The sequence below is a fragment of the Ambystoma mexicanum genome, chromosome 1p (genome assembly GCF_040938575.1).
Source record: "Ambystoma mexicanum isolate Mex_15411 chromosome 1p, UKY_AmexF1_1, whole genome shotgun sequence".
Lineage (NCBI taxonomy): Eukaryota > Metazoa > Chordata > Amphibia > Caudata > Ambystomatidae > Ambystoma > Ambystoma mexicanum.
The window spans coordinates 1,026,450,338-1,026,477,759 of record NC_090921.1 but is presented as its reverse complement, the minus strand read 5'-3'; the positions used below and the strand labels follow the sequence as shown (position 1 = coordinate 1,026,477,759).

The 27,422-nt window shown below is 41.2% G+C and overlaps 21 non-coding genes across 21 annotated transcripts; all 21 read left to right on the top strand.

The window, feature by feature from the left end:
• Nucleotides 1-1,538: 1,538 nt before the first annotated feature.
• On the top strand, nt 1,539-1,624 carry TRNAY-AUA (transfer RNA tyrosine (anticodon AUA)). Its single transcript is given in 2 exon segments — nt 1,539-1,575; nt 1,589-1,624. It is a non-coding gene; the product is annotated as a tRNA-Tyr (tRNA).
• Nucleotides 1,625-4,034: 2,410 nt separating this feature from the next.
• Nucleotides 4,035-4,120, top strand: TRNAY-GUA (transfer RNA tyrosine (anticodon GUA)). Its single transcript is given in 2 exon segments — nt 4,035-4,071; nt 4,085-4,120. It is a non-coding gene; the product is annotated as a tRNA-Tyr (tRNA).
• A 559-nt stretch (nt 4,121-4,679) lies between these two features.
• TRNAY-AUA (transfer RNA tyrosine (anticodon AUA)) lies at nt 4,680-4,765 on the top strand. Its single transcript is given in 2 exon segments — nt 4,680-4,716; nt 4,730-4,765. It is a non-coding gene; the product is annotated as a tRNA-Tyr (tRNA).
• Nucleotides 4,766-5,926: 1,161 nt separating this feature from the next.
• Nucleotides 5,927-6,012, top strand: TRNAY-AUA (transfer RNA tyrosine (anticodon AUA)). Its single transcript is given in 2 exon segments — nt 5,927-5,963; nt 5,977-6,012. It is a non-coding gene; the product is annotated as a tRNA-Tyr (tRNA).
• A 559-nt stretch (nt 6,013-6,571) lies between these two features.
• TRNAY-GUA (transfer RNA tyrosine (anticodon GUA)) lies at nt 6,572-6,657 on the top strand. Its single transcript is given in 2 exon segments — nt 6,572-6,608; nt 6,622-6,657. It is a non-coding gene; the product is annotated as a tRNA-Tyr (tRNA).
• A 559-nt stretch (nt 6,658-7,216) lies between these two features.
• TRNAY-GUA (transfer RNA tyrosine (anticodon GUA)) lies at nt 7,217-7,302 on the top strand. The gene is given in 2 exon segments: nt 7,217-7,253; nt 7,267-7,302. It is a non-coding gene; the product is annotated as a tRNA-Tyr (tRNA).
• A 2,453-nt stretch (nt 7,303-9,755) lies between these two features.
• Nucleotides 9,756-9,841, top strand: TRNAY-AUA (transfer RNA tyrosine (anticodon AUA)). Its single transcript is given in 2 exon segments — nt 9,756-9,792; nt 9,806-9,841. It is a non-coding gene; the product is annotated as a tRNA-Tyr (tRNA).
• A 559-nt stretch (nt 9,842-10,400) lies between these two features.
• TRNAY-GUA (transfer RNA tyrosine (anticodon GUA)) lies at nt 10,401-10,486 on the top strand. The gene is given in 2 exon segments: nt 10,401-10,437; nt 10,451-10,486. It is a non-coding gene; the product is annotated as a tRNA-Tyr (tRNA).
• A 1,204-nt stretch (nt 10,487-11,690) lies between these two features.
• TRNAY-GUA (transfer RNA tyrosine (anticodon GUA)) lies at nt 11,691-11,776 on the top strand. The gene is given in 2 exon segments: nt 11,691-11,727; nt 11,741-11,776. It is a non-coding gene; the product is annotated as a tRNA-Tyr (tRNA).
• Nucleotides 11,777-12,335: 559 nt separating this feature from the next.
• Nucleotides 12,336-12,421, top strand: TRNAY-GUA (transfer RNA tyrosine (anticodon GUA)). The gene is given in 2 exon segments: nt 12,336-12,372; nt 12,386-12,421. It is a non-coding gene; the product is annotated as a tRNA-Tyr (tRNA).
• A 1,807-nt stretch (nt 12,422-14,228) lies between these two features.
• TRNAY-AUA (transfer RNA tyrosine (anticodon AUA)) lies at nt 14,229-14,314 on the top strand. The gene is given in 2 exon segments: nt 14,229-14,265; nt 14,279-14,314. It is a non-coding gene; the product is annotated as a tRNA-Tyr (tRNA).
• Nucleotides 14,315-15,518: 1,204 nt separating this feature from the next.
• TRNAY-GUA (transfer RNA tyrosine (anticodon GUA)) lies at nt 15,519-15,604 on the top strand. Its single transcript is given in 2 exon segments — nt 15,519-15,555; nt 15,569-15,604. It is a non-coding gene; the product is annotated as a tRNA-Tyr (tRNA).
• Nucleotides 15,605-17,456: 1,852 nt separating this feature from the next.
• On the top strand, nt 17,457-17,542 carry TRNAY-AUA (transfer RNA tyrosine (anticodon AUA)). The gene is given in 2 exon segments: nt 17,457-17,493; nt 17,507-17,542. It is a non-coding gene; the product is annotated as a tRNA-Tyr (tRNA).
• A 560-nt stretch (nt 17,543-18,102) lies between these two features.
• TRNAY-GUA (transfer RNA tyrosine (anticodon GUA)) lies at nt 18,103-18,188 on the top strand. Its single transcript is given in 2 exon segments — nt 18,103-18,139; nt 18,153-18,188. It is a non-coding gene; the product is annotated as a tRNA-Tyr (tRNA).
• A 561-nt stretch (nt 18,189-18,749) lies between these two features.
• TRNAY-GUA (transfer RNA tyrosine (anticodon GUA)) lies at nt 18,750-18,835 on the top strand. Its single transcript is given in 2 exon segments — nt 18,750-18,786; nt 18,800-18,835. It is a non-coding gene; the product is annotated as a tRNA-Tyr (tRNA).
• Nucleotides 18,836-20,686: 1,851 nt separating this feature from the next.
• On the top strand, nt 20,687-20,772 carry TRNAY-GUA (transfer RNA tyrosine (anticodon GUA)). Its single transcript is given in 2 exon segments — nt 20,687-20,723; nt 20,737-20,772. It is a non-coding gene; the product is annotated as a tRNA-Tyr (tRNA).
• A 2,453-nt stretch (nt 20,773-23,225) lies between these two features.
• TRNAY-GUA (transfer RNA tyrosine (anticodon GUA)) lies at nt 23,226-23,311 on the top strand. The gene is given in 2 exon segments: nt 23,226-23,262; nt 23,276-23,311. It is a non-coding gene; the product is annotated as a tRNA-Tyr (tRNA).
• A 559-nt stretch (nt 23,312-23,870) lies between these two features.
• TRNAY-AUA (transfer RNA tyrosine (anticodon AUA)) lies at nt 23,871-23,956 on the top strand. The gene is given in 2 exon segments: nt 23,871-23,907; nt 23,921-23,956. It is a non-coding gene; the product is annotated as a tRNA-Tyr (tRNA).
• A 1,161-nt stretch (nt 23,957-25,117) lies between these two features.
• TRNAY-AUA (transfer RNA tyrosine (anticodon AUA)) lies at nt 25,118-25,203 on the top strand. The gene is given in 2 exon segments: nt 25,118-25,154; nt 25,168-25,203. It is a non-coding gene; the product is annotated as a tRNA-Tyr (tRNA).
• Nucleotides 25,204-25,762: 559 nt separating this feature from the next.
• TRNAY-GUA (transfer RNA tyrosine (anticodon GUA)) lies at nt 25,763-25,848 on the top strand. The gene is given in 2 exon segments: nt 25,763-25,799; nt 25,813-25,848. It is a non-coding gene; the product is annotated as a tRNA-Tyr (tRNA).
• A 1,204-nt stretch (nt 25,849-27,052) lies between these two features.
• Nucleotides 27,053-27,138, top strand: TRNAY-GUA (transfer RNA tyrosine (anticodon GUA)). The gene is given in 2 exon segments: nt 27,053-27,089; nt 27,103-27,138. It is a non-coding gene; the product is annotated as a tRNA-Tyr (tRNA).
• The last annotated feature ends 284 nt before the right edge of the window (nt 27,139-27,422 follow it).

Genomic DNA, 27,422 nt, shown 5'->3' with positions numbered 1-27,422 from the left:
TACACCATCCAAGATATTAAAATATTGTCAAGGCCCAACGAGGCTGAATACTCTGAGGAGATGGCCTTTGAGGTGCCGCCTTTCAACTTTTCCCCCTTAGTATGGTGGTCAGTAACATGCGGGAGACTGCGGAGGGGGTCATTTTTTTAATTGGGAACTGATGTGCTTTTACTCAATTCGGGAACCTCACAAGCCAAATTTGTAGTATTTTGCACGAATTGCAAGAGATGTTTACAAGTCGACGGTTGAAGTGGAAGCTCGTATTGAGTTTGCTAGAGAATGATTTGCCAAGCCTTCGATAGCTCGTCGCTGGTTCAAATCCGTCTCAAAGGACTTTTGCCAAGTGCACATTTTATTGAATACTTGGAAAGTAAAATACTTGGAAAGTAAAATAACAGACAATTTATAATTATATTATATTTCATCACTGAAAATAGATGCCTTTTGCTTTGAGGCTGTGGCCACGTTATTTTTCTGTCCGACACCAATCTTCGTTGGTTTCCTGTGAGGTATTTTGGATCCCCATCTCTTGCTATGAACTGACAAAACAGCAGAATCCCCTTGACAATCTTGATTTCTCAAGGGAAATGGGAGAACACTATACACCATCCAAGATATTAAAATATTGTCAAGGCCGAACACTGATGAATACTCTGAGGAGATGGCCTGTGAGGCACCGCCTTTCAACTTTTCCTCCTTATTATGGTGGTCAGTAACATGCGGGAGACTGCGGAGGGGGTCATTTTTTTAATTGTGAACTGATGTGCTTTTACTCAATTCGGGAACCTCACAAGCCAAATTTGTAGTATTTTGCACAAATTGCAAGAGATGTTTGAATGTCGACGGTTGAAGTGGAAGCTCGTATTGAGCTTGCTAGAGACTGATTTGCCAAGCCTTCGATAGCTCAGTTGGTAGAGCGGAGGACTCTAGTGGTAAAACAGGCATCCTTAGGTCGCTGGTTCAAATCCGGCTCGAAGGACTTTTGCCAAATGCACATTTTATTGAATACTTGGAAAGTAAAATACTTGGAAAGTAAAATAGCAGACAATTTATAATTATATTATATTTCATCACTGAAAATAGATGCCTTTTGCTTTGAGGCTGTGACCATGTTATATTTCTGTCCAACACGAATCTTCATTGGTTTCCTGTGAGGTGTTTTGGATCCCCATCTCTTGCTATGAACTGGCAAAACAGCAGAATCCCCTTGACAATCTTGATTTCTCAAGGGAAATGAGAGAACACTATACACCATCCAAGATATTAAAATATTGTCAAGGCCCAACGCGGCTGAATACTCTGAGGAGATGGCCTGTGAGGTGCCGCCTTTCAACTTTTCCCCCTTAGTATGGTGGTCAGTAACATGCGGGAGACTGCGGAGGGGGTCATTTTTTTAATTGGGAACTGATGTGCTTTTACTCAATTCGGGAACCTCACAAGCCAAATTTGTAGTATTTTGCACGAATTGCAAGAGATGTTTACAAGTCGACGGTTGAAGTGGAAGCTCGTATTGAGTTTGCTAGAGTTGATTTGCCAAGCCTTCGATAGCTCAGTTGGTAGAGCGGAGGACTATAGTGGTAAAACAGGCATCCTTAGGTCGCTGGTTCAAATCTAGCTCAAAGGACTTTTGCCAAATGCACATTTTATTGAATACTTGGAAAGTAAAATACTTGGAAAGTAAAATAACAGACAATTTATAATTATATTATATTTCATCACTGAAAATAGATGCCTTTTGCTTTGAGGCTGTGGCCACGTTATTTTTCTGTCCAACACGAATCTTCATTGGTTTCCTGTCAGGTGTTTTGGATCCCCATCTCTTGCTATGAACTGGCAAAACAGCAGAATCCCCTTGACAATCTTGATTTCTCAAGGGAAATGAGAGAACACTATACACCATCCAAGATATTAAAATATTGTCAAGGCCCAACACGGCTGAATACTCTGAGGAGATGGACTGTGAGGCGCCGCCTTTCAACTTTTCCCCCTTAGTATAGTGGTCATTAACATGCGGGAGACTGCGGAGGGGGTCATTTTTTTAATTGGGAACTGATGTGCTTTTACTCAATTCGGGAACCTCACAAGCCAAATCTGTAGTATTTTGCACGAATTGCAAGAGATGTTTACAAGTGGACGGTTGAAGTGGAAGCTCGTATTGAGTTTGCTAGAGAATGATTTGCCAAGCCTTCGATAGCTCGTCGCTGATTCAAATCCGGCTCAAAGGACTTTTGCCAAATGCACATTTTATTGAATACTTGGAAAGTAAAATACTTGGAAAGTAAAATAACAGACAATTTATAATTATATTATATTTCATCACTGAAAATAGATGCCTTTTGCTTTGAGGCTGTGGCCACATTATTTTTCTGTCCGACACCAATCTTCGTTGTTTTCCTGTGAGGTATTTTGGATCCCCATCTCTTGCTATGAACTGACAAAACAGCAGAATCCCCTTGACAATCTTGATTTCTCAAAGGAAATGGGAGAACACCATACACCATCCAAGATATTAAAATATTGTCAAGGCCGAACACTGATGAATACTCTGAGGAGATGGCCTGTGAGGCGCCGCCTTTCAACTTTTCCTCCTTAGTATGGTGGTCAGTAACATGCGGGAGACTGCGGAGGCGGTCATTTTTTTAATTGGGAACTGATGTGCTTTTACTCAATTCGGGAACCTCACAAGCCAAATTTGTAGTATTTTGCACGAATTGCAAGAGATGTTTGCATGTCGACGGTTGAAGTGGAAGCTCGAATTGAGCTTTCTAGAGAATGGTTTGCCAAGCCTTCGATAGCTCAGTTGGTAGAGGAGAGGACTGTAGTGGTAAAACAGGCATCCTTAGGTCGCTGGTTCAAATCCGGCTCGAAGGACTTTTGCCAAATGCAAATTTTATTGAATACTTGGAAAGTAAAATACTTGGAAAATAGCATAACAGACAATTTATAATTATATTATATTTCATCACTGAAAATAGATGCCTTTTGCTTTGAGGCTGTGGCCACATTATTTTTCTGTCCAACACCAATCTTCTTTGGTTTCCTGTGAGGTGTCTTTTTGATCCCCATCTCTTGCTATGAACTGGCAAAACAGCATAATCCCCTTGACAATCTTGATTTCTCAAGGAAAATGAGAGAACACTATACACCATCCAAGATATTAAAATATTGTCAAGGCCCAACGAGGCTGAATACTCTGAGGAGATGGCCTTTGAGGTGCCGCCTTTCAACTTTTCCCCCTTAGTATGGTGGTCAGTAACATGCGGGAGACTGCGGAGGGGGTCATTTTTTTAATTGGGAACTGATGTGCTTTTACTCAATTCGGGAACCTCACAAGCCAAATTTGTAGTATTTTGCACGAATTGCAAGAGATGTTTACAAGTCGACGGTTGAAGTGGAAGCTCGTATTGAGTTTGCTAGAGAATGATTTGCCAAGCCTTCGATAGCTCGTCGCTGGTTCAAATCCGTCTCAAAGGACTTTTGCCAAGTGCACATTTTATTGAATACTTGGAAAGTAAAATACTTGGAAAGTAAAATAACAGACAATTTATAATTATATTATATTTCATCACTGAAAATAGATGCCTTTTGCTTTGAGGCTGTGGCCACGTTATTTTTCTGTCCGACACCAATCTTCGTTGGTTTCCTGTGAGGTATTTTGGATCCCCATCTCTTGCTATGAACTGACAAAACAGCAGAATCCCCTTGACAATCTTGATTTCTCAAGGGAAATGGGAGAACACTATACACCATCCAAGATATTAAAATATTGTCAAGGCCGAACACTGATGAATACTCTGAGGAGATGGCCTGTGAGGCACCGCCTTTCAACTTTTCCTCCTTATTATGGTGGTCAGTAACATGCGGGAGACTGCGGAGGGGGTCATTTTTTTAATTGTGAACTGATGTGCTTTTACTCAATTCGGGAACCTCACAAGCCAAATTTGTAGTATTTTGCACAAATTGCAAGAGATGTTTGAATGTCGACGGTTGAAGTGGAAGCTCGTATTGAGCTTGCTAGAGACTGATTTGCCAAGCCTTCGATAGCTCAGTTGGTAGAGCGGAGGACTGTAGTGGTAAAACAGGCATCCTTAGGTCGCTGGTTCAAATCCGGCTCGAAGGACTTTTGCCAAATGCACATTTTATTGAATACTTGGAAAGTAAAATACTTGGAAAGTAAAATAGCAGACAATTTATAATTATATTATATTTCATCACTGAAAATAGATGCCTTTTGCTTTGAGGCTGTGACCATGTTATATTTCTGTCCAACACGAATCTTCATTGGTTTCCTGTGAGGTGTTTTGGATCCCCATCTCTTGCTATGAACTGGCAAAACAGCAGAATCCCCTTGACAATCTTGATTTCTCAAGGGAAATGAGAGAACACTATACACCATCCAAGATATTAAAATATTGTCAAGGCCCAACGCGGCTGAATACTCTGAGGAGATGGCCTGTGAGGTGCCGCCTTTCAACTTTTCCCCCTTAGTATGGTGGTCAGTAACATGCGGGAGACTGCGGAGGGGGTCATTTTTTTAATTGGGAACTGATGTGCTTTTACTCAATTCGGGAACCTCACAAGCCAAATTTGTAGTATTTTGCACGAATTGCAAGAGATGTTTACAAGTCGACGGTTGAAGTGGAAGCTCGTATTGAGTTTGCTAGAGTTGATTTGCCAAGCCTTCGATAGCTCAGTTGGTAGAGCGGAGGACTATAGTGGTAAAACAGGCATCCTTAGGTCGCTGGTTCAAATCTAGCTCAAAGGACTTTTGCCAAATGCACATTTTATTGAATACTTGGAAAGTAAAATACTTGGAAAGTAAAATAACAGACAATTTATAATTATATTATATTTCATCACTGAAAATAGATGCCTTTTGCTTTGAGGCTGTGGCCACGTTATTTTTCTGTCCAACACGAATCTTCATTGGTTTCCTGTCAGGTGTTTTGGATCCCCATCTCTTGCTATGAACTGGCAAAACAGCAGAATCCCCTTGACAATCTTGATTTCTCAAGGGAAATGAGAGAACACTATACACCATCCAAGATATTAAAATATTGTCAAGGCCCAACACGGCTGAATACTCTGAGGAGATGGCCTGTGAGGCGCCGCCTTTCAACTTTTCCCCCTTAGTATAGTGGTCATTAACATGCGGGAGACTGCGGAGGGGGTCATTTTTTTAATTGGGAACTGATGTGCTTTTACTCAATTCGGGAACCTCACAAGCCAAATCTGTAGTATTTTGCACGAATTGCAAGAGATGTTTACAAGTGGACGGTTGAAGTGGAAGCTCGTATTGAGTTTGCTAGAGAATGATTTGCCAAGCCTTCGATAGCTCGTCGCTGATTCAAATCCGGCTCAAAGGACTTTTGCCAAATGCACATTTTATTGAATACTTGGAAAGTAAAATACTTGGAAAGTAAAATAACAGACAATTTATAATTATATTATATTTCATCACTGAAAATAGATGCCTTTTGCTTTGAGGCTGTGGCCACATTATTTTTCTGTCCGACACCAATCTTCGTTGTTTTCCTGTGAGGTATTTTGGATCCCCATCTCTTGCTATGAACTGACAAAACAGCAGAATCCCCTTGACAATCTTGATTTCTCAAGGGAAATGGGAGAACACTATACACCATCCAAGATATTAAAATATTGTCAAGGCCGAACACTGATGAATACTCTGAGGAGATGGCCTGTGAGGCGCCGCCTTTCAACTTTTCCTCCTTTGTATGGTGGTCAGTAACATGCGGGAGACTGCGGAGGGGGTCATTTTTTAAATTGTGAACTGATGTGCTTTTACTCAATTCGGGAACGTCACAAGCCAAATTTGTAGTATTTTGCACGAATTGCAAGAGATGTTTACAAGTCGACGGTTGAAGTGGAAGCTCGTATTGAGTTTGCTAGAGAACGATTTGCCAAGCCTTCGATAGCTCAGTTGGTAGAGCAGAGGACTATAGTGGTAAAACAGGCATCCTTAGGTCGCTGGTTCAAATCCGGCTCGAAGGACTTTTGCCAAATGCACATTTTATTGAATACTTGGAAAGTAAAATACTTGGAAAGTAAAATAACAGACAATTTATAATTATATTATATTTCATCACTGAAAATAGATGCCTTTTGCTTTGAGGCTGTGGCCACGTTATTTTTCTGTCCGACACCAATCTTCGTTGTTTTCCTGTGAGGTATTTTGGATCCCCATCTCTTGCTATGAACTGACAAACAGCAGAATCCCCTTGACAATCTTGATTTCTCAAGGGAAATGGGAGAACACTATACACCATCCAAGATATTAAAATATTGTCAAGGCCGAACACTGATGAATACTCTGAGGAGATGGCCTGTGAGGCGCCGCCTTTCAACTTTTCCTCCTTTGTATGGTGGTCAGTAACATGCGGGAGACTGCGGAGGGGGTCATTTTTTAAATTGTGAACTGATGTGCTTTTACTCAATTCGGGAACCTCACAAGCCAAATTTGTAGTATTTTGCACGAATTGCAAGAGATGTTTGAATGTCGACGGTTGAAGTGGAAGCTCGTATTGAGCTTGCTAGAGACTGATTTGTCAAGCCTTCGATAGCTCAGTTGGTAGAGCGGAGGACTGTAGTGGTAAAACAGGCATCCTTAGGTCGCTGGTTCAAATCCGGCTCGAAGGACCTTTGCCAAATGCACATTTTATTGAATACTTGGAAAGTAAAATACTTGGAAAGTAAAATAACAGACAATTTATAATTATATTATATTTCATCACTGAAAATAGATGCCTTTTGCTTTGAGGCTGTGACCACGTTATTTTTCTGTCCAACACGAATCTTCATTGGTTTCCTGTGAGGTGTTTTGGATCCCCATCTCTTGCTATGAACTGGCAAAACAGCAGAATCCCCTTGACAATCTTGATTTCTCAAGAGAAATGAGAGAACACTATACACCATCCAAGATATTAAAATATTGTCAAGGCCCAACGCGGCTGAATACTCTGAGGAGATGGCCTGTGAGGTGCCGCCTTTCAACTTTTCCCCCTGAGTATGGTGGTCAGTAACATGCGGGCGACTGCGGAGGGGGTCATTTTTTTAATTGGGAACTGATGTGCTTTTACTCAATTCGGGAACCTCACAAGCCAAATTTATAGTATTTTGCACGAATTGCAAGCGATGTTTACAAGTCGACGGTTGAAGTGGAAGCTCGTATTGAGTTTGCTAGAGTTGATTTGGCAAGCCTTCGATAGCTCAGTTGGTAGAGCGGAGGACTGTAGTGGTAAAACAGGCATCCTTAGGTCACTGGTTCAAATCCGGTTCGAAGGACTTTTGCCAAATGCACATTTTATTGAATACTTGGAAAGTAAAATACTTGGAAAGTAAAATAACAGACAATTTATAATTATATTATATTTCATCACTGAAAATAGATGCCTTTTGCTTTGAGGCTGTGACCACGTTATTTTTCTGTCCAACACGAATCTTCATTGGTTTCCTGTGAGGTGTTTTGGATCCCCATCTCTTGCTATGAACTGGCAAAACAGCAGAATCCCCTTGACAATCTTGATTTCTCAAGAGAAATGAGAGAACACTATACACCATCCAAGATATTAAAAAATTGTCAAGGCCCAACGCGGCTGAATACTCTGAGGAGATGGCCTGTGAGGTGCCGCCTTTCAACTTTTCCCCCTTAGTATGGTGGTCAGTAACATGCGGGCGACTGCGGAGGGGGTCATTTTTTTAATTGGGAACTGATGTGCTTTTACTCAATTCGGGAACCTCACAAGCCAAATTTGTAGTATTTTGCACGAATTGCAAGAGATGTTTACAAGTCGACGGTTGAAGTGGAAGCTCGTATTGAGTTTGCTAGAGAATGATTTGCCAAGCCTTCGAAAGCTCAGTTGGTAGAGCGGAGGACTGTAGTGGTAAAACAGGCATCCTTAGGTCGCTGGTTCAAATCCGGCTTGAAGGACTTTTGCCAAATGCAAATTTTATTGAATACTTGGAAAGTAAAATACTTGGAAAATAAAATAACAGACAATTTATAATTATATTATATTTCATCACTGAAAATAGATGCCTTTTGCTTTGAGGCTGTGGCCACGTTATGTTTCTGTCCAACACCAATCTTCATTGGTTTCCTGTGAGGTGTTTCAGATCCCCATCTCTTGCTATGAACTGACAAAACAGCAGAATCCCCTTGACAATCTTGATTTCTCAAGGGAAATGAGAGAACAGTATACACCATCCAAGATATTAAAATATTGTCAAGGCCCAACACGGCTGAATACTCTGAGGAGATGGCCTGTGAGGCGCCGCCTTTCAACTTTTCCCCCTTAGTATGGTGGTCAGTAACATGCGGGAGACTGCGGAGGGGGTCATTTTTTTCATTGGGAACTGATGTGCTTTTACTCAATTCGGGAACGTCACAAGCCAAATTTGTAGTATTTTGCACGAATTGCAAGAGATGTTTACAAGTCGACGGTTGAAGTGGAAGCTCGTATTGAGTTTGCTAGAGAACGATTTGCCAAGCCTTCAATAGCTCAGTTGGTAGAGCAGAGGACTGTAATGGTAAAACAGGCATCCTTAGGTGACTGGTTTAAATCCGGCTCGAGGGACTTTTGCCAAATGCACATTGTATTGAATACTTGGAAAGTAAAATACTTGGAAAGTAAAATAACAGACAATTTATAATTATATTATATTTCATCACTGAAAATAGATGCCTTTTGCTTTGAGGCTGTGGCCACGTTATTTTTCTGTCCAACACGAATCTTCATTGGTTTCCTGTCAGGTGTTTTGGATCCCCATCTCTTGCTATGAACTGGCAAAACAGCAGAATCCCCTTGACAATCTTGATTTCTCAAGGGAAATGAGAGAACACTATACACCATCCAAGATATTAAAATATTGTCAAGGCCCAACACGGCTGAATACTCTGAGGAGATGGCCTGTGAGGCGCCGCCTTTCAACTTTTCCCCCTTAGTATAGTGGTCATTAACATGCGGGAGACTGCGGAGGGGGTCATTTTTTTAATTGGGAACTGATGTGCTTTTACTCAATTCGGGAACCTCACAAGCCAAATCTGTAGTATTTTGCACGAATTGCAAGAGATGTTTACAAGTGGACGGTTGAAGTGGAAGCTCGTATTGAGTTTGCTAGAGAATGATTTGCCAAGCCTTCGATAGCTCGTCGCTGATTCAAATCCGGCTCAAAGGACTTTTGCCAAATGCACATTTTATTGAATACTTGGAAAGTAAAATACTTGGAAAGTAAAATAACAGACAATTTATAATTATATTATATTTCATCACTGAAAATAGATGCCTTTTGCTTTGAGGCTGTGGCCACATTATTTTTCTGTCCGACACCAATCTTCGTTGTTTTCCTGTGAGGTATTTTGGATCCCCATCTCTTGCTATGAACTGACAAAACAGCAGAATCCCCTTGACAATCTTGATTTCTCAAGGGAAATGGGAGAACACTATACACCATCCAAGATATTAAAATATTGTCAAGGCCGAACACTGATGAATACTCTGAGGAGATGGCCTGTGAGGCGCCGCCTTTCAACTTTTCCTCCTTTGTATGGTGGTCAGTAACATGCGGGAGACTGCGGAGGGGGTCATTTTTTAAATTGTGAACTGATGTGCTTTTACTCAATTCGGGAACGTCACAAGCCAAATTTGTAGTATTTTGCACGAATTGCAAGAGATGTTTACAAGTCGACGGTTGAAGTGGAAGCTCGTATTGAGTTTGCTAGAGAACGATTTGCCAAGCCTTCGATAGCTCAGTTGGTATAGCAGAGGACTATAGTGGTAAAACAGGCATCCTTAGGTCGCTGGTTCAAATCCGGCTCGAAGGACTTTTGCCAAATGCACATTTTATTGAATACTTGGAAAGTAAAATACTTGGAAAGTAAAATAACAGACAATTTATAATTATATTATATTTCATCACTGAAAATAGATGCCTTTTGCTTTGAGGCTTTGGCCACGTTATTTTTCTGTCCGACCCCAATCTTCGTTGTTTTCCTGTGAGGTATTTTGGATCCCCATCTCTTGCTATGAACTGACAAACAGCAGAATCCCCTTGACAATCTTGATTTCTCAAGGGAAATGGGAGAACACTATACACCATCCAAGATATTAAAATATTGTCAAGGCCGAACACTGATGAATACTCTGAGGAGATGGCCTGTGAGGCGCCGCCTTTCAACTTTTCCTCCTTTGTATGGTGGTCAGTAACATGCGGGAGACTGCGGAGGGGGTCATTTTTTAAATTGTGAACTGATGTGCTTTTACTCAATTCGGGAACCTCACAAGCCAAATTTGTAGTATTTTGCACGAATTGCAAGAGATGTTTGAATGTCGACGGTTGAAGTGGAAGCTCGTATTGAGCTTGCTAGAGACTGATTTGTCAAGCCTTCGATAGCTCAGTTGGTAGAGCGGAGGACTGTAGTGGTAAAACAGGCATCCTTAGGTCGCTGGTTCAAATCCGGCTCGAAGGACTTTTGCCAAATGCACATTTTATTGAATACTTGGAAAGTAAAATACTTGGAAAGTAAAATAACAGACAATTTATAATTATATTATATTTCATCACTGAAAATAGATGCCTTTTGCTTTGAGGCTGTGACCACGTTATTTTTCTGTCCAACACGAATCTTCATTGGTTTCCTGTGAGGTGTTTTGGATCCCCATCTCTTGCTATGAACTGGCAAAACAGCAGAATCCCCTTGACAATCTTGATTTCTCAAGAGAAATGAGAGAACACTATACACCATCCAAGATATTAAAATATTGTCAAGGCCCAACGCGGCTGAATACTCTGAGGAGATGGCCTGTGAGGTGCCGCCTTTCAACTTTTCCCCCTGAGTATGGTGGTCAGTAACATGCGGGCGACTGCGGAGGGGGTCATTTTTTTAATTGGGAACTGATGTGCTTTTACTCAATTCGGGAACCTCACAAGCCAAATTTGTAGTATTTTGCACGAATTGCAAGCGATGTTTACAAGTCGACGGTTGAAGTGGAAGCTCGTATTGAGTTTGCTAGAGTTGATTTGGCAAGCCTTCGATAGCTCAGTTGGTAGAGCGGAGGACTGTAGTGGTAAAACAGGCATCCTTAGGTCACTGGTTCAAATCCGGCTCGAAGGACTTTTGCCAAATGCACATTTTATTGAATACTTGGAAAGTAAAATACTTGGAAAGTAAAATAACAGACAATTTATAATTATATTATATTTCATCACTGAAAATAGATGCCTTTTGCTTTGAGGCTTTGGCCACGTTATTTTTCTGTCCGACCCCAATCTTCGTTGTTTTCCTGTGAGGTATTTTGGATCCCCATCTCTTGCTATGAACTGACAAACAGCAGAATCCCCTTGACAATCTTGATTTCTCAAGGGAAATGGGAGAACACTATACACCATCCAAGATATTAAAATATTGTCAAGGCCGAACACTGATGAATACTCTGAGGAGATGGCCTGTGAGGCGCCGCCTTTCAACTTTTCCTCCTTTGTATGGTGGTCAGTAACATGCGGGAGACTGCGGAGGGGGTCATTTTTTAAATTGTGAACTGATGTGCTTTTACTCAATTCGGGAACCTCACAAGCCAAATTTGTAGTATTTTGCACGAATTGCAAGAGATGTTTGAATGTCGACGGTTGAAGTGGAAGCTCGTATTGAGCTTGCTAGAGACTGATTTGTCAAGCCTTCGATAGCTCAGTTGGTAGAGCGGAGGACTGTAGTGGTAAAACAGGCATCCTTAGGTCGCTGGTTCAAATCCGGCTCGAAGGACTTTTGCCAAATGCACATTTTATTGAATACTTGGAAAGTAAAATACTTGGAAAGTAAAATAACAGACAATTTATAATTATATTATATTTCATCACTGAAAATAGATGCCTTTTGCTTTGAGGCTGTGACCACGTTATTTTTCTGTCCAACACGAATCTTCATTGGTTTCCTGTGAGGTGTTTTGGATCCCCATCTCTTGCTATGAACTGGCAAAACAGCAGAATCCCCTTGACAATCTTGATTTCTCAAGAGAAATGAGAGAACACTATACACCATCCAAGATATTAAAATATCGTCAAGGCCCAACGCGGCTGAATACTCTGAGGAGATGGCCTGTGAGGTGCCGCCTTTCAACTTTTCCCCCTGAGTATGGTGGTCAGTAACATGCGGGCGACTGCGGAGGGGGTCATTTTTTTAATTGGGAACTGATGTGCTTTTACTCAATTCGGGAACCTCACAAGCCAAATTTGTAGTATTTTGCACGAATTGCAAGCGATGTTTACAAGTCGACGGTTGAAGTGGAAGCTCGTATTGAGTTTGCTAGAGTTGATTTGGCAAGCCTTCGATAGCTCAGTTGGTAGAGCGGAGGACTGTAGTGGTAAAACAGGCATCCTTAGGTCACTGGTTCAAATCCGGTTCGAAGGACTTTTGCCAAATGCACATTTTATTGAATACTTGGAAAGTAAAATACTTGGAAAGTAAAATAACAGACAATTTATAATTATATTATATTTCATCACTGAAAATAGATGCCTTTTGCTTTGAGGCTGTGACCACGTTATTTTTCTGTCCAACACGAATCTTCATTGGTTTCCTGTGAGGTGTTTTGGATCCCCATCTCTTGCTATGAACTGGCAAAACAGCAGAATCCCCTTGACAATCTTGATTTCTCAAGAGAAATGAGAGAACACTATACACCATCCAAGATATTAAAAAATTGTCAAGGCCCAACGCGGCTGAATACTCTGAGGAGATGGCCTGTGAGGTGCCGCCTTTCAACTTTTCCCCCTTAGTATGGTGGTCAGTAACATGCGGGCGACTGCGGAGGGGGTCATTTTTTTAATTGGGAACTGATGTGCTTTTACTCAATTCGGGAACCTCACAAGCCAAATTTGTAGTATTTTGCACGAATTGCAAGAGATGTTTACAAGTCGACGGTTGAAGTGGAAGCTCGTATTGAGTTTGCTAGAGAATGATTTGCCAAGCCTTCGAAAGCTCAGTTGGTAGAGCGGAGGACTGTAGTGGTAAAACAGGCATCCTTAGGTCGCTGGTTCAAATCCGGCTTGAAGGACTTTTGCCAAATGCAAATTTTATTGAATACTTGGAAAGTAAAATACTTGGAAAATAAAATAACAGACAATTTATAATTATATTATATTTCATCACTGAAAATAGATGCCTTTTGCTTTGAGGCTGTGGCCACGTTATGTTTCTGTCCAACACCAATCTTCATTGGTTTCCTGTGAGGTGTTTCAGATCCCCATCTCTTGCTATGAACTGGCAAAACAGCAGAATCCCCTTGACAATCTTGATTTCTCAAGGGAAATGAGAGAACAGTATACACCATCCAAGATATTAAAATATTGTCAAGGCCCAACACGGCTGAATACTCTGAGGAGATGGCCTGTGAGGCGCCGCCTTTCAACTTTTCCCCCTTAGTATGGTGGTCAGTAACATGCGGGAGACTGCGGAGGGGGTCATTTTTTTCATTGGGAACTGATGTGCTTTTACTCAATTCGGGAACGTCACAAGCCAAATCTGTAGTATTTTGCACGAATTGCAAGAGATGTTTACAAGTGGACGGTTGAAGTGGAAGCTCGTATTGAGTTTGCTAGAGAATGATTTGCCAAGCCTTCGATAGCTCGTCGCTGATTCAAATCCGGCTCAAAGGACTTTTGCCAAATGCACATTTTATTGAATACTTGGAAAGTAAAATACTTGGAAAGTAAAATAACAGACAATTTATAATTATATTATATTTCATCACTGAAAATAGATGCCTTTTGCTTTGAGGCTGTGGCCACATTATTTTTCTGTCCGACACCAATCTTCGTTGTTTTCCTGTGAGGTATTTTGGATCCCCATCTCTTGCTATGAACTGACAAAACAGCAGAATCCCCTTGACAATCTTGATTTCTCAAGGGAAATGGGAGAACACTATACACCATCCAAGATATTAAAATATTGTCAAGGCCGAACACTGATGAATACTCTGAGGAGATGGCCTGTGAGGCGCCGCCTTTCAACTTTTCCTCCTTTGTATGGTGGTCAGTAACATGCGGGAGACTGCGGAGGGGGTCATTTTTTAAATTGTGAATTGATGTGCTTTTACTCAATTCGGGAACGTCACAAGCCAAATTTGTAGTATTTTGCACGAAATGCAAGAGATGTTTACAAGTCGACGGTTGAAGTGGAAGCTCGTATTGAGTTTGCTAGAGAACGATTTGCCAAGCCTTCGATAGCTCAGTTGGTAGAGCAGAGGACTATAGTGGTAAAACAGGCATCCTTAGGTCGCTGGTTCAAATCCGGCTCGAAGGACTTTTGCCAAATGCACATTTTATTGAATACTTGGAAAGTAAAATACTTGGAAAGTAAAATAACAGACAATTTATAATTATATTATATTTCATCACTGAAAATAGATGCCTTTTGCTTTGAGGCTGTGGCCACGTTATTTTTCTGTCCGACACCAATCTTCGTTGTTTTCCTGTGAGGTATTTTGGATCCCCATCTCTTGCTATGAACTGACAAACAGCAGAATCCCCTTGACAATCTTGATTTCTCAAGGGAAATGGGAGAACACTATACACCATCCAAGATATTAAAATATTGTCAAGGCCGAACACTGATGAATACTCTGAGGAGATGGCCTGTGAGGCGCCGCCTTTCAACTTTTCCTCCTTTGTATGGTGGTCAGTAACATGCGGGAGACTGCGGAGGGGGTCATTTTTTAAATTGTGAACTGATGTGCTTTTACTCAATTCGGGAACCTCACAAGCCAAATTTGTAGTATTTTGCACGAATTGCAAGAGATGTTTGAATGTCGACGGTTGAAGTGGAAGCTCGTATTGAGCTTGCTAGAGACTGATTTGTCAAGCCTTCGATAGCTCAGTTGGTAGAGCGGAGGACTGTAGTGGTAAAACAGGCATCCTTAGGTCGCTGGTTCAAATCTGGCTCGAAGGACTTTTGCCAAATGCACATTTTATTGAATACTTGGAAAGTAAAATACTTGGAAAGTAAAATAACAGACAATTTATAATTATATTATATTTCATCACTGAAAATAGATGCCTTTTGCTTTGAGGCTGTGACCACGTTATTTTTCTGTCCAACACGAATCTTCATTGGTTTCCTGTGAGGTGTTTTGGATCCCCATCTCTTGCTATGAACTGGCAAAACAGCAGAATCCCCTTGACAATCTTGATTTCTCAAGAGAAATGAGAGAACACTATACACCATCCAAGATATTAAAATATTGTCAAGGCCCAACGCGGCTGAATACTCTGAGGAGATGGCCTGTGAGGTGCCGCCTTTCAACTTTTCCCCCTGAGTATGGTGGTCAGTAACATGCGGGCGACTGCGGAGGGGGTCATTTTTTTAATTGGGAACTGATGTGCTTTTACTCAATTCGGGAACCTCACAAGCCAAATTTGTAGTATTTTGCACGAATTGCAAGCGATGTTTACAAGTCGACGGTTGAAGTGGAAGCTCGTATTGAGTTTGCTAGAGTTGATTTGGCAAGCCTTCGATAGCTCAGTTGGTAGAGCGGAGGACTGTAGTGGTAAAACAGGCATCCTTAGGTCACTGGTTCAAATCCGGTTCGAAGGACTTTTGCCAAATGCACATTTTATTGAATACTTGGAAAGTAAAATACTTGGAAAGTAAAATAACAGACAATTTATAATTATATTATATTTCATCACTGAAAATAGATGCCTTTTGCTTTGAGGCTGTGACCACGTTATTTTTCTGTCCAACACGAATCTTCATTGGTTTCCTGTGAGGTGTTTTGGATCCCCATCTCTTGCTATGAACTGGCAAAACAGCAGAATCCCCTTGACAATCTTGATTTCTCAAGAGAAATGAGAGAACACTATACACCATCCAAGATATTAAAAAATTGTCAAGGCCCAACGCGGCTGAATACTCTGAGGAGATGGCCTGTGAGGTGCCGCCTTTCAACTTTTCCCCCTTAGTATGGTGGTCAGTAACATGCGGGCGACTGCGGAGGGGGTCATTTTTTTAATTGGGAACTGATGTGCTTTTACTCAATTCGGGAACCTCACAAGCCAAATTTGTAGTATTTTGCACGAATTGCAAGAGATGTTTACAAGTCGACGGTTGAAGTGGAAGCTCGTATTGAGTTTGCTAGAGAATGATTTGCCAAGCCTTCGAAAGCTCAGTTGGTAGAGCGGAGGACTGTAGTGGTAAAACAGGCATCCTTAGGTCGCTGGTTCAAATCCGGCTTGAAGGACTTTTGCCAAATGCAAATTTTATTGAATACTTGGAAAGTAAAATACTTGGAAAATAAAATAACAGACAATTTATAATTATATTATATTTCATCACTGAAAATAGATGCCTTTTGCTTTGAGGCTGTGGCCACGTTATGTTTCTGTCCAACACCAATCTTCATTGGTTTCCTGTGAGGTGTTTCAGATCCCCATCTCTTGCTATGAACTGGCAAAACAGCAGAATCCCCTTGACAATCTTGATTTCTCAAGGGAAATGAGAGAACAGTATACACCATCCAAGATATTAAAATATTGTCAAGGCCCAACACGGCTGAATACTCTGAGGAGATGGCCTGTGAGGCGCCGCCTTTCAACTTTTCCCCCTTAGTATGGTGGTCAGTAACATGCGGGAGACTGCGGAGGGGGTCATTTTTTTCATTGGGAACTGATGTGCTTTTACTCAATTCGGGAACGTCACAAGCCAAATTTGTAGTATTTTGCACGAATTGCAAGAGATGTTTACAAGTCGACGGTTGAAGTGGAAGCTCGTATTGAGTTTGCTAGAGAACGATTTGCCAAGCCTTCGATAGCTCAGTTGGTAGAGCAGAGGACTGTAATGGTAAAACAGGCATCCTTAGGTGGCTGGTTTAAATCCGGCTCGAGGGACTTTTGCCAAATGCACATTTTATTGAATACTTGGAAAGTAAAATACTTGGAAAGTAAAATAACAGACAATTTATAATTATATTATATTTCATCACTGAAAATAGATGCCTTTTGCTTTGAGGCTGTGACCACGTTATTTTTCTGTCCAACACGAATCTTCATTGGTTTCCTGTGAGGTGTTTTGGATCCCCATCTCTTGCTATGAACTGGCAAAACAGCAGAATCCCCTTGACAATCTTGATTTCTCAAGAGAAATGAGAGAACACTATACACCATCCAAGATATTAAAATATTGTCAAGGCCCAACACGGCTGAATACTCTGAGGAGATGGCCTGTGAGGCGCCGCCTTTCAACTTTTCCCCCTTAGTATGGTGGTCAGTAACATGCGGGAGACTGCGGAGGGGGTCATTTTTTTCATTGGGAACTGATGTGCTTTTACTCAATTCGGGAACGTCACAAGCCAAATTTGTAGTATTTTGCACGAATTGCAAGAGATGTTTACAAGTCGACGGTTGAAGTGGAAGCTCGTATTGAGTTTGCTAGAGAACGATTTGCCAAGCCTTCGATAGCTCAGTTGGTAGAGGGGAGGACTATAGTGGTAAAACAGGCGTCCTTAGGTCGCTGGTTCAAATCCGGCTCGAAGGACTTTTGCCAAATGCACATTTTATTGAATACTTGGAAAGTAAAATACTTGGAAAGTAAAATAACAGACAATTTATAATTATATTATATTTCATCACTGAAAATAGATGCCTTTTGCTTTGAGGCTGTGGCCACGTTATTTTTCTGTCCGACACCAATCTTCGTTGTTTTCCTGTGAGGTATTTTGGATCCCCATCTCTTGCTATGAACTGACAAAACAGCAGAATCCCCTTGACAATCTTGATTTCTCAATGGAAATGGGAGAACACTATACACCATCCAAGATATTAAAATATTGTCAAGGCCGAACACTGATGAATACTCTGAGGAGATGGCCTGTGAGGCGCCGCCTTTCAACTTTTCCTCCTTTGTATGGTGGTCAGTAACATGCGGGAGACTGCGGAGGGGGTCATTTTTTAAATTGTGAACTGATGTGCTTTTACTCAATTCGGGAACCTCACAAGCCCAATTTGTAGTATTTTGCACGAATTGCAAGAGATGTTTGAATGTCGACGGTTGAAGTGGAAGCTCGTATTGAGCTTGCTAGAGACTGATTTGCCAAGCCTTCGATAGCTCAGTTGGTAGAGCGGAGGACTGTAGTGGTAAAACATGCATCCTTAGGTCGCTGGTTCAAATCCGGCTCGAAGGACTTTTGCCAAATGCACATTTTATTGAATACTTGGAAAGTAAAATACTTGGAAAGTAAAATAACAGACAATTTATAATTATATTATATTTCATCACTGAAAATAGATGCCTTTTGCTTTGAGGCTGTGGCCACATTATTTTTCTGTCCAACACCAATCTTCTTTGGTTTCCTGTGAGGTGTTTTTTTGATCCCCATCTCTTGCTATGAACTGGCAAAACAGCATAATCCCCTTGACAATCTTGATTTCTCAAGGAAAATGAGAGAACACTATACACCATCCAAGATATTAAAATATTGTCAAGGCCCAACGAGGCTGAATACTCTGAGGAGATGGCCTTTGAGGTGCCGCCTTTCAACTTTTCCCCCTTAGTATGGTGGTCAGTAACATGCGGGCGACTGCGGAGGGGGTCATTTTTTTAATTGGGAACTGATGTGCTTTTACTCAATTCGGGAACCTCACAAGCCAAATTTATAGTATTTTGCACGAATTGCAAGCGATGTTTACAAGTCGACGGTTGAAGTGGAAGCTCGTATTGAGTTTGCTAGAGTTGATTTGGCAAGCCTTCGATAGCTCAGTTGGTAGAGCGGAGGACTGTAGTGGTAAAACAGGCATCCTTAGGTCACTGGTTCAAATCCGGTTCGAAGGACTTTTGCCAAATGCACATTTTATTGAATACTTGGAAAGTAAAATACTTGGAAAGTAAAATAACAGACAATTTATAATTATATTATATTTCATCACTGAAAATAGATGCCTTTTGCTTTGAGGCTGTGACCACGTTATTTTTCTGTCCAACACGAATCTTCATTGGTTTCCTGTGAGGTGTTTTGGATCCCCATCTCTTGCTATGAACTGGCAAAACAGCAGAATCCCCTTGACAATCTTGATTTCTCAAGAGAAATGAGAGAACACTATACACCATCCAAGATATTAAAAAATTGTCAAGGCCCAACGCGGCTGAATACTCTGAGGAGATGGCCTGTGAGGTGCCGCCTTTCAACTTTTCCCCCTTAGTATGGTGGTCAGTAACATGCGGGCGACTGCGGAGGGGGTCATTTTTTTAATTGGGAACTGATGTGCTTTTACTCAATTCGGGAACCTCACAAGCCAAATTTGTAGTATTTTGCACGAATTGCAAGAGATGTTTACAAGTCGACGGTTGAAGTGGAAGCTCGTATTGAGTTTGCTAGAGAACGATTTGCCAAGCCTTCGATAGCTCAGTTGGTAGAGCAGAGGACTGTAATGGTAAAACAGGCATCCTTAGGTGGCTGGTTTAAATCCGGCTCGAGGGACTTTTGCCAAATGCACATTTTATTGAATACTTGGAAAGTAAAATACTTGGAAAGTAAAATAACAGACAATTTATAATTATATTATATTTCATCACTGAAAATAGATGCCTTTTGCTTTGAGGCTGTGACCACGTTATTTTTCTGTCCAACACGAATCTTCATTGGTTTCCTGTGAGGTGTTTTGGATCCCCATCTCTTGCTATGAACTGGCAAAACAGCAGAATCCCCTTGACAATCTTGATTTCTCAAGAGAAATGAGAGAACACTATACACCATCCAAGATATTAAAATATTGTCAAGGCCCAACACGGCTGAATACTCTGAGGAGATGGCCTGTGAGGCGCCGCCTTTCAACTTTTCCCCCTTAGTATGGTGGTCAGTAACATGCGGGAGACTGCGGAGGGGGTCATTTTTTTCATTGGGAACTGATGTGCTTTTACTCAATTCGGGAACGTCACAAGCCAAATTTGTAGTATTTTGCACGAATTGCAAGAGATGTTTGAATGTCGACGGTTGAAGTGGAAGCTCGTATTGAGCTTGCTAGAGACTGATTTGTCAAGCCTTCGATAGCTCAGTTGGTAGAGCGGAGGACTGTAGTGGTAAAACAGGCATCCTTAGGTCGCTGGTTCAAATCTGGCTCGAAGGACTTTTGCCAAATGCACATTTTATTGAATACTTGGAAAGTAAAATACTTGGAAAGTAAAATAACAGACAATTTATAATTATATTATATTTCATCACTGAAAATAGATGCCTTTTGCTTTGAGGCTGTGACCACGTTATTTTTCTGTCCAACACGAATCTTCATTGGTTTCCTGTGAGGTGTTTTGGATCCCCATCTCTTGCTATGAACTGGCAAAACAGCAGAATCCCCTTGACAATCTTGATTTCTCAAGAGAAATGAGAGAACACTATACACCATCCAAGATATTAAAATATTGTCAAGGCCCAACGCGGCTGAATACTCTGAGGAGATGGCCTGTGAGGTGCCGCCTTTCAACTTTTCCCCCTGAGTATGGTGGTCAGTAACATGCGGGCGACTGCGGAGGGGGTCATTTTTTTAATTGGGAACTGATGTGCTTTTACTCAATTCGGGAACCTCACAAGCCAAATTTGTAGTATTTTGCACGAATTGCAAGCGATGTTTACAAGTCGACGGTTGAAGTGGAAGCTCGTATTGAGTTTGCTAGAGTTGATTTGGCAAGCCTTCGATAGCTCAGTTGGTAGAGCGGAGGACTGTAGTGGTAAAACAGGCATCCTTAGGTCACTGGTTCAAATCCGGTTCGAAGGACTTTTGCCAAATGCACATTTTATTGAATACTTGGAAAGTAAAATACTTGGAAAGTAAAATAACAGACAATTTATAATTATATTATATTTCATCACTGAAAATAGATGCCTTTTGCTTTGAGGCTGTGACCACGTTATTTTTCTGTCCAACACGAATCTTCATTGGTTTCCTGTGAGGTGTTTTGGATCCCCATCTCTTGCTATGAACTGGCAAAACAGCAGAATCCCCTTGACAATCTTGATTTCTCAAGAGAAATGAGAGAACACTATACACCATCCAAGATATTAAAAAATTGTCAAGGCCCAACGCGGCTGAATACTCTGAGGAGATGGCCTGTGAGGTGCCGCCTTTCAACTTTTCCCCCTTAGTATGGTGGTCAGTAACATGCGGGCGACTGCGGAGGGGGTCATTTTTTTAATTGGGAACTGATGTGCTTTTACTCAATTCGGGAACCTCACAAGCCAAATTTGTAGTATTTTGCACGAATTGCAAGAGATGTTTACAAGTCGACGGTTGAAGTGGAAGCTCGTATTGAGTTTGCTAGAGAATGATTTGCCAAGCCTTCGAAAGCTCAGTTGGTAGAGCGGAGGACTGTAGTGGTAAAACAGGCATCCTTAGGTCGCTGGTTCAAATCCGGCTTGAAGGACTTTTGCCAAATGCAAATTTTATTGAATACTTGGAAAGTAAAATACTTGGAAAATAAAATAACAGACAATTTATAATTATATTATATTTCATCACTGAAAATAGATGCCTTTTGCTTTGAGGCTGTGGCCACGTTATGTTTCTGTCCAACACCAATCTTCATTGGTTTCCTGTGAGGTGTTTCAGATCCCCATCTCTTGCTATGAACTGGCAAAACAGCAGAATCCCCTTGACAATCTTGATTTCTCAAGGGAAATGAGAGAACAGTATACACCATCCAAGATATTAAAATATTGTCAAGGCCCAACACGGCTGAATACTCTGAGGAGATGGCCTGTGAGGCGCCGCCTTTCAACTTTTCCCCCTTAGTATGGTGGTCAGTAACATGCGGGAGACTGCGGAGGGGGTCATTTTTTTCATTGGGAACTGATGTGCTTTTACTCAATTCGGGAACGTCACAAGCCAAATTTGTAGTATTTTGCACGAATTGCAAGAGATGTTTACAAGTCGACGGTTGAAGTGGAAGCTCGTATTGAGTTTGCTAGAGAACGATTTGCCAAGCCTTCGATAGCTCAGTTGGTAGAGCAGAGGACTGTAATGGTAAAACAGGCATCCTTAGGTGGCTGGTTTAAATCCGGCTCGAGGGACTTTTGCCAAATGCACATTTTATTGAATACTTGGAAAGTAAAATACTTGGAAAGTAAAATAACAGACAATTTATAATTATATTATATTTCATCACTGAAAATAGATGCCTTTTGCTTTGAGGCTGTGACCACGTTATTTTTCTGTCCAACACGAATCTTCATTGGTTTCCTGTGAGGTGTTTTGGATCCCCATCTCTTGCTATGAACTGGCAAAACAGCAGAATCCCCTTGACAATCTTGATTTCTCAAGGAAAATGAGAGAACACTATACACCATTCAAGATATTAAAATATTGTCAAGGCCCAACGAGGCTGAATACTCTGAGGAGATGGCCTTTGAGGTGCCGCCTTTCAACTTTTCCCCCTTAGTATGGTGGTCAGTAACATGCGGGAGACTGCGGAGGGGGTCATTTTTTTAATTGGGAACTGATGTGCTTTTACTCAATTCGGGAACCTCACAAGCCAAATTTGTAGTATTTTGCACGAATTGCAAGAGATGTTTACAAGTCGACGGTTGAAGTGGAAGCTCGTATTGAGTTTGCTAGAGAATGATTTGCCAAGCCTTCGATAGCTCGTCGCTGGTTCAAATCCGTCTCAAAGGACTTTTGCCAAGTGCACATTTTATTGAATACTTGGAAAGTAAAATACTTGGAAAGTAAAATAACAGACAATTTATAATTATATTATATTTCATCACTGAAAATAGATGCCTTTTGCTTTGAGGCTGTGGCCACGTTATTTTTCTGTCCGACACCAATCTTCGTTGGTTTCCTGTGAGGTATTTTGGATCCCCATCTCTTGCTATGAACTGACAAAACAGCAGAATCCCCTTGACAATCTTGATTTCTCAAGGGAAATGGGAGAACACTATACACCATCCAAGATATTAAAATATTGTCAAGGCCGAACACTGATGAATACTCTGAGGAGATGGCCTGTGAGGCACCGCCTTTCAACTTTTCCTCCTTATTATGGTGGTCAGTAACATGCGGGAGACTGTGGAGGGGGTCATTTTTTTAATTGTGAACTGATGTGCTTTTACTCAATTCGGGAACCTCACAAGCCAAATTTGTAGTATTTTGCACAAATTGCAAGAGATGTTTGAATGTCGACGGTTGAAGTGGAAGCTCGTATTGAGCTTGCTAGAGACTGATTTGCCAAGCCTTCGATAGCTCAGTTGGTAGAGCGGAGGACTGTAGTGGTAAAACAGGCATCCTTAGGTCGCTGGTTCAAATCCGGCTCGAAGGACTTTTGCCAAATGCACATTTTATTGAATACTTGGAAAGTAAAATACTTGGAAAGTAAAATAGCAGACAATTTATAATTATATTATATTTCATCACTGAAAATAGATGCCTTTTGCTTTGAGGCTGTGACCATGTTATATTTCTGTCCAACACGAATCTTCATTGGTTTCCTGTGAGGTGTTTTGGATCCCCATCTCTTGCTATGAACTGGCAAAACAGCAGAATCCCCTTGACAATCTTGATTTCTCAAGGGAAATGAGAGAACACTATACACCATCCAAGATATTAAAATATTGTCAAGGCCCAACGCGGCTGAATACTCTGAGGAGATGGCCTGTGAGGTGCCGCCTTTCAACTTTTCCCCCTTAGTATGGTGGTCAGTAACATGCGGGAGACTGCGGAGGGGGTCATTTTTTTAATTGGGAACTGATGTGCTTTTACTCAATTCGGGAACCTCACAAGCCAAATTTGTAGTATTTTGCACGAATTGCAAGAGATGTTTACAAGTCGACGGTTGAAGTGGAAGCTCGTATTGAGTTTGCTAGAGTTGATTTGCCAAGCCTTCGATAGCTCAGTTGGTAGAGCGGAGGACTATAGTGGTAAAACAGGCATCCTTAGGTCGCTGGTTCAAATCTAGCTCAAAGGACTTTTGCCAAATGCACATTGTATTGAATACTTGGAAAGTAAAATACTTGGAAAGTAAAATAACAGACAATTTATAATTATATTATATTTCATCACTGAAAATAGATGCCTTTTGCTTTGAGGCTGTGGCCACGTTATTTTTCTGTCCAACACGAATCTTCATTGGTTTCCTGTCAGGTGTTTTGGATCCCCATCTCTTGCTATGAACTGGCAAAACAGCAGAATCCCCTTGACAATCTTGATTTCTCAAGGGAAATGAGAGAACACTATACACCATCCAAGATATTAAAATATTGTCAAGGCCCAACACGGCTGAATACTCTGAGGAGATGGCCTGTGAGGCGCCGCCTTTCAACTTTTCCCCCTTAGTATAGTGGTCATTAACATGCGGGAGACTGCGGAGGGGGTCATTTTTTTAATTGGGAACTGATGTGCTTTTACTCAATTCGGGAACCTCACAAGCCAAATCTGTAGTATTTTGCACGAATTGCAAGAGATGTTTACAAGTGGACGGTTGAAGTGGAAGCTCGTATTGAGTTTGCTAGAGAATGATTTGCCAAGCCTTCGATAGCTCGTCGCTGATTCAAATCCGGCTCAAAGGACTTTTGCCAAATGCACATTTTATTGAATACTTGGAAAGTAAAATACTTGGAAAGTAAAATAACAGACAATTTATAATTATATTATATTTCATCACTGAAAATAGATGCCTTTTGCTTTGAGGCTGTGGCCACATTATTTTTCTGTCCGACACCAATCTTCGTTGTTTTCCTGTGAGGTATTTTGGATCCCCATCTCTTGCTATGAACTGACAAAACAGCAGAATCCCCTTGACAATCTTGATTTCTCAAGGGAAATGGGAGAACACTATACACCATCCAAGATATTAAAATATTGTCAAGGCCGAACACTGATGAATACTCTGAGGAGATGGCCTGTGAGGCGCCGCCTTTCAACTTTTCCTCCTTTGTATGGTGGTCAGTAACATGCGGGAGACTGCGGAGGGGGTCATTTTTTAAATTGTGAACTGATGTGCTTTTACTCAATTCGGGAACGTCACAAGCCAAATTTGTAGTATTTTGCACGAATTGCAAGAGATGTTTACAAGTCGACGGTTGAAGTGGAAGCTCGTATTGAGTTTGCTAGAGAACGATTTGCCAAGCCTTCGATAGCTCAGTTGGTATAGCAGAGGACTATAGTGGTAAAACAGGCATCCTTAGGTCGCTGGTTCAAATCCGGCTCGAAGGACTTTTGCCAAATGCACATTTTATTGAATACTTGGAAAGTAAAATACTTGGAAAGTAAAATAACAGACAATTTATAATTATATTATATTTCATCACTGAAAATAGATGCCTTTTGCTTTGAGGCTTTGGCCACGTTATTTTTCTGTCCGACCCCAATCTTCGTTGTTTTCCTGTGAGGTATTTTGGATCCCCATCTCTTGCTATGAACTGACAAACAGCAGAATCCCCTTGACAATCTTGATTTCTCAAGGGAAATGGGAGAACACTATACACCATCCAAGATATTAAAATATTGTCAAGGCCGAACACTGATGAATACTCTGAGGAGATGGCCTGTGAGGCGCCGCCTTTCAACTTTTCCTCCTTTGTATGGTGGTCAGTAACATGCGGGAGACTGCGGAGGGGGTCATTTTTTAAATTGTGAACTGATGTGCTTTTACTCAATTCGGGAACCTCACAAGCCAAATTTGTAGTATTTTGCACGAATTGCAAGAGATGTTTGAATGTCGACGGTTGAAGTGGAAGCTCGTATTGAGCTTGCTAGAGACTGATTTGTCAAGCCTTCGATAGCTCAGTTGGTAGAGCGGAGGACTGTAGTGGTAAAACAGGCATCCTTAGGTCGCTGGTTCAAATCCGGCTCGAAGGACTTTTGCCAAATGCACATTTTATTGAATACTTGGAAAGTAAAATACTTGGAAAGTAAAATAACAGACAATTTATAATTATATTATATTTCATCACTGAAAATAGATGCCTTTTGCTTTGAGGCTGTGACCACGTTATTTTTCTGTCCAACACGAATCTTCATTGGTTTCCTGTGAGGTGTTTTGGATCCCCATCTCTTGCTATGAACTGGCAAAACAGCAGAATCCCCTTGACAATCTTGATTTCTCAAGAGAAATGAGAGAACACTATACACCATCCAAGATATTAAAATATTGTCAAGGCCCAACGCGGCTGAATACTCTGAGGAGATGGCCTGTGAGGTGCCGCCTTTCAACTTTTCCCCCTGAGTATGGTGGTCAGTAACATGCGGGCGACTGCGGAGGGGGTCATTTTTTTAATTGGGAACTGATGTGCTTTTACTCAATTCGGGAACCTCACAAGCCAAATTTGTAGTATTTTGCACGAATTGCAAGCGATGTTTACAAGTCGACGGTTGAAGTGGAAGCTCGTATTGAGTTTGCTAGAGTTGATTTGGCAAGCCTTCGATAGCTCAGTTGGTAGAGCGGAGGACTGTAGTGGTAAAACAGGCATCCTTAGGTCACTGGTTCAAATCCGGCTCGAAGGACTTTTGCCAAATGCACATTTTATTGAATACTTGGAAAGTAAAATACTTGGAAAGTAAAATAACAGACAATTTATAATTATATTATATTTCATCACTGAAAATAGATGCCTTTTGCTTTGAGGCTTTGGCCACGTTATTTTTCTGTCCGACCCCAATCTTCGTTGTTTTCCTGTGAGGTATTTTGGATCCCCATCTCTTGCTATGAACTGACAAACAGCAGAATCCCCTTGACAATCTTGATTTCTCAAGGGAAATGGGAGAACACTATACACCATCCAAGATATTAAAATATTGTCAAGGCCGAACACTGATGAATACTCTGAGGAGATGGCCTGTGAGGCGCCGCCTTTCAACTTTTCCTCCTTTGTATGGTGGTCAGTAACATGCGGGAGACTGCGGAGGGGGTCATTTTTTAAATTGTGAACTGATGTGCTTTTACTCAATTCGGGAACCTCACAAGCCAAATTTGTAGTATTTTGCACGAATTGCAAGAGATGTTTGAATGTCGACGGTTGAAGTGGAAGCTCGTATTGAGCTTGCTAGAGACTGATTTGTCAAGCCTTCGATAGCTCAGTTGGTAGAGCGGAGGACTGTAGTGGTAAAACAGGCATCCTTAGGTCGCTGGTTCAAATCCGGCTCGAAGGACTTTTGCCAAATGCACATTTTATTGAATACTTGGAAAGTAAAATACTTGGAAAGTAAAATAACAGACAATTTATAATTATATTATATTTCATCACTGAAAATAGATGCCTTTTGCTTTGAGGCTGTGACCACGTTATTTTTCTGTCCAACACGAATCTTCATTGGTTTCCTGTGAGGTGTTTTGGATCCCCATCTCTTGCTATGAACTGGCAAAACAGCAGAATCCCCTTGACAATCTTGATTTCTCAAGAGAAATGAGAGAACACTATACACCATCCAAGATA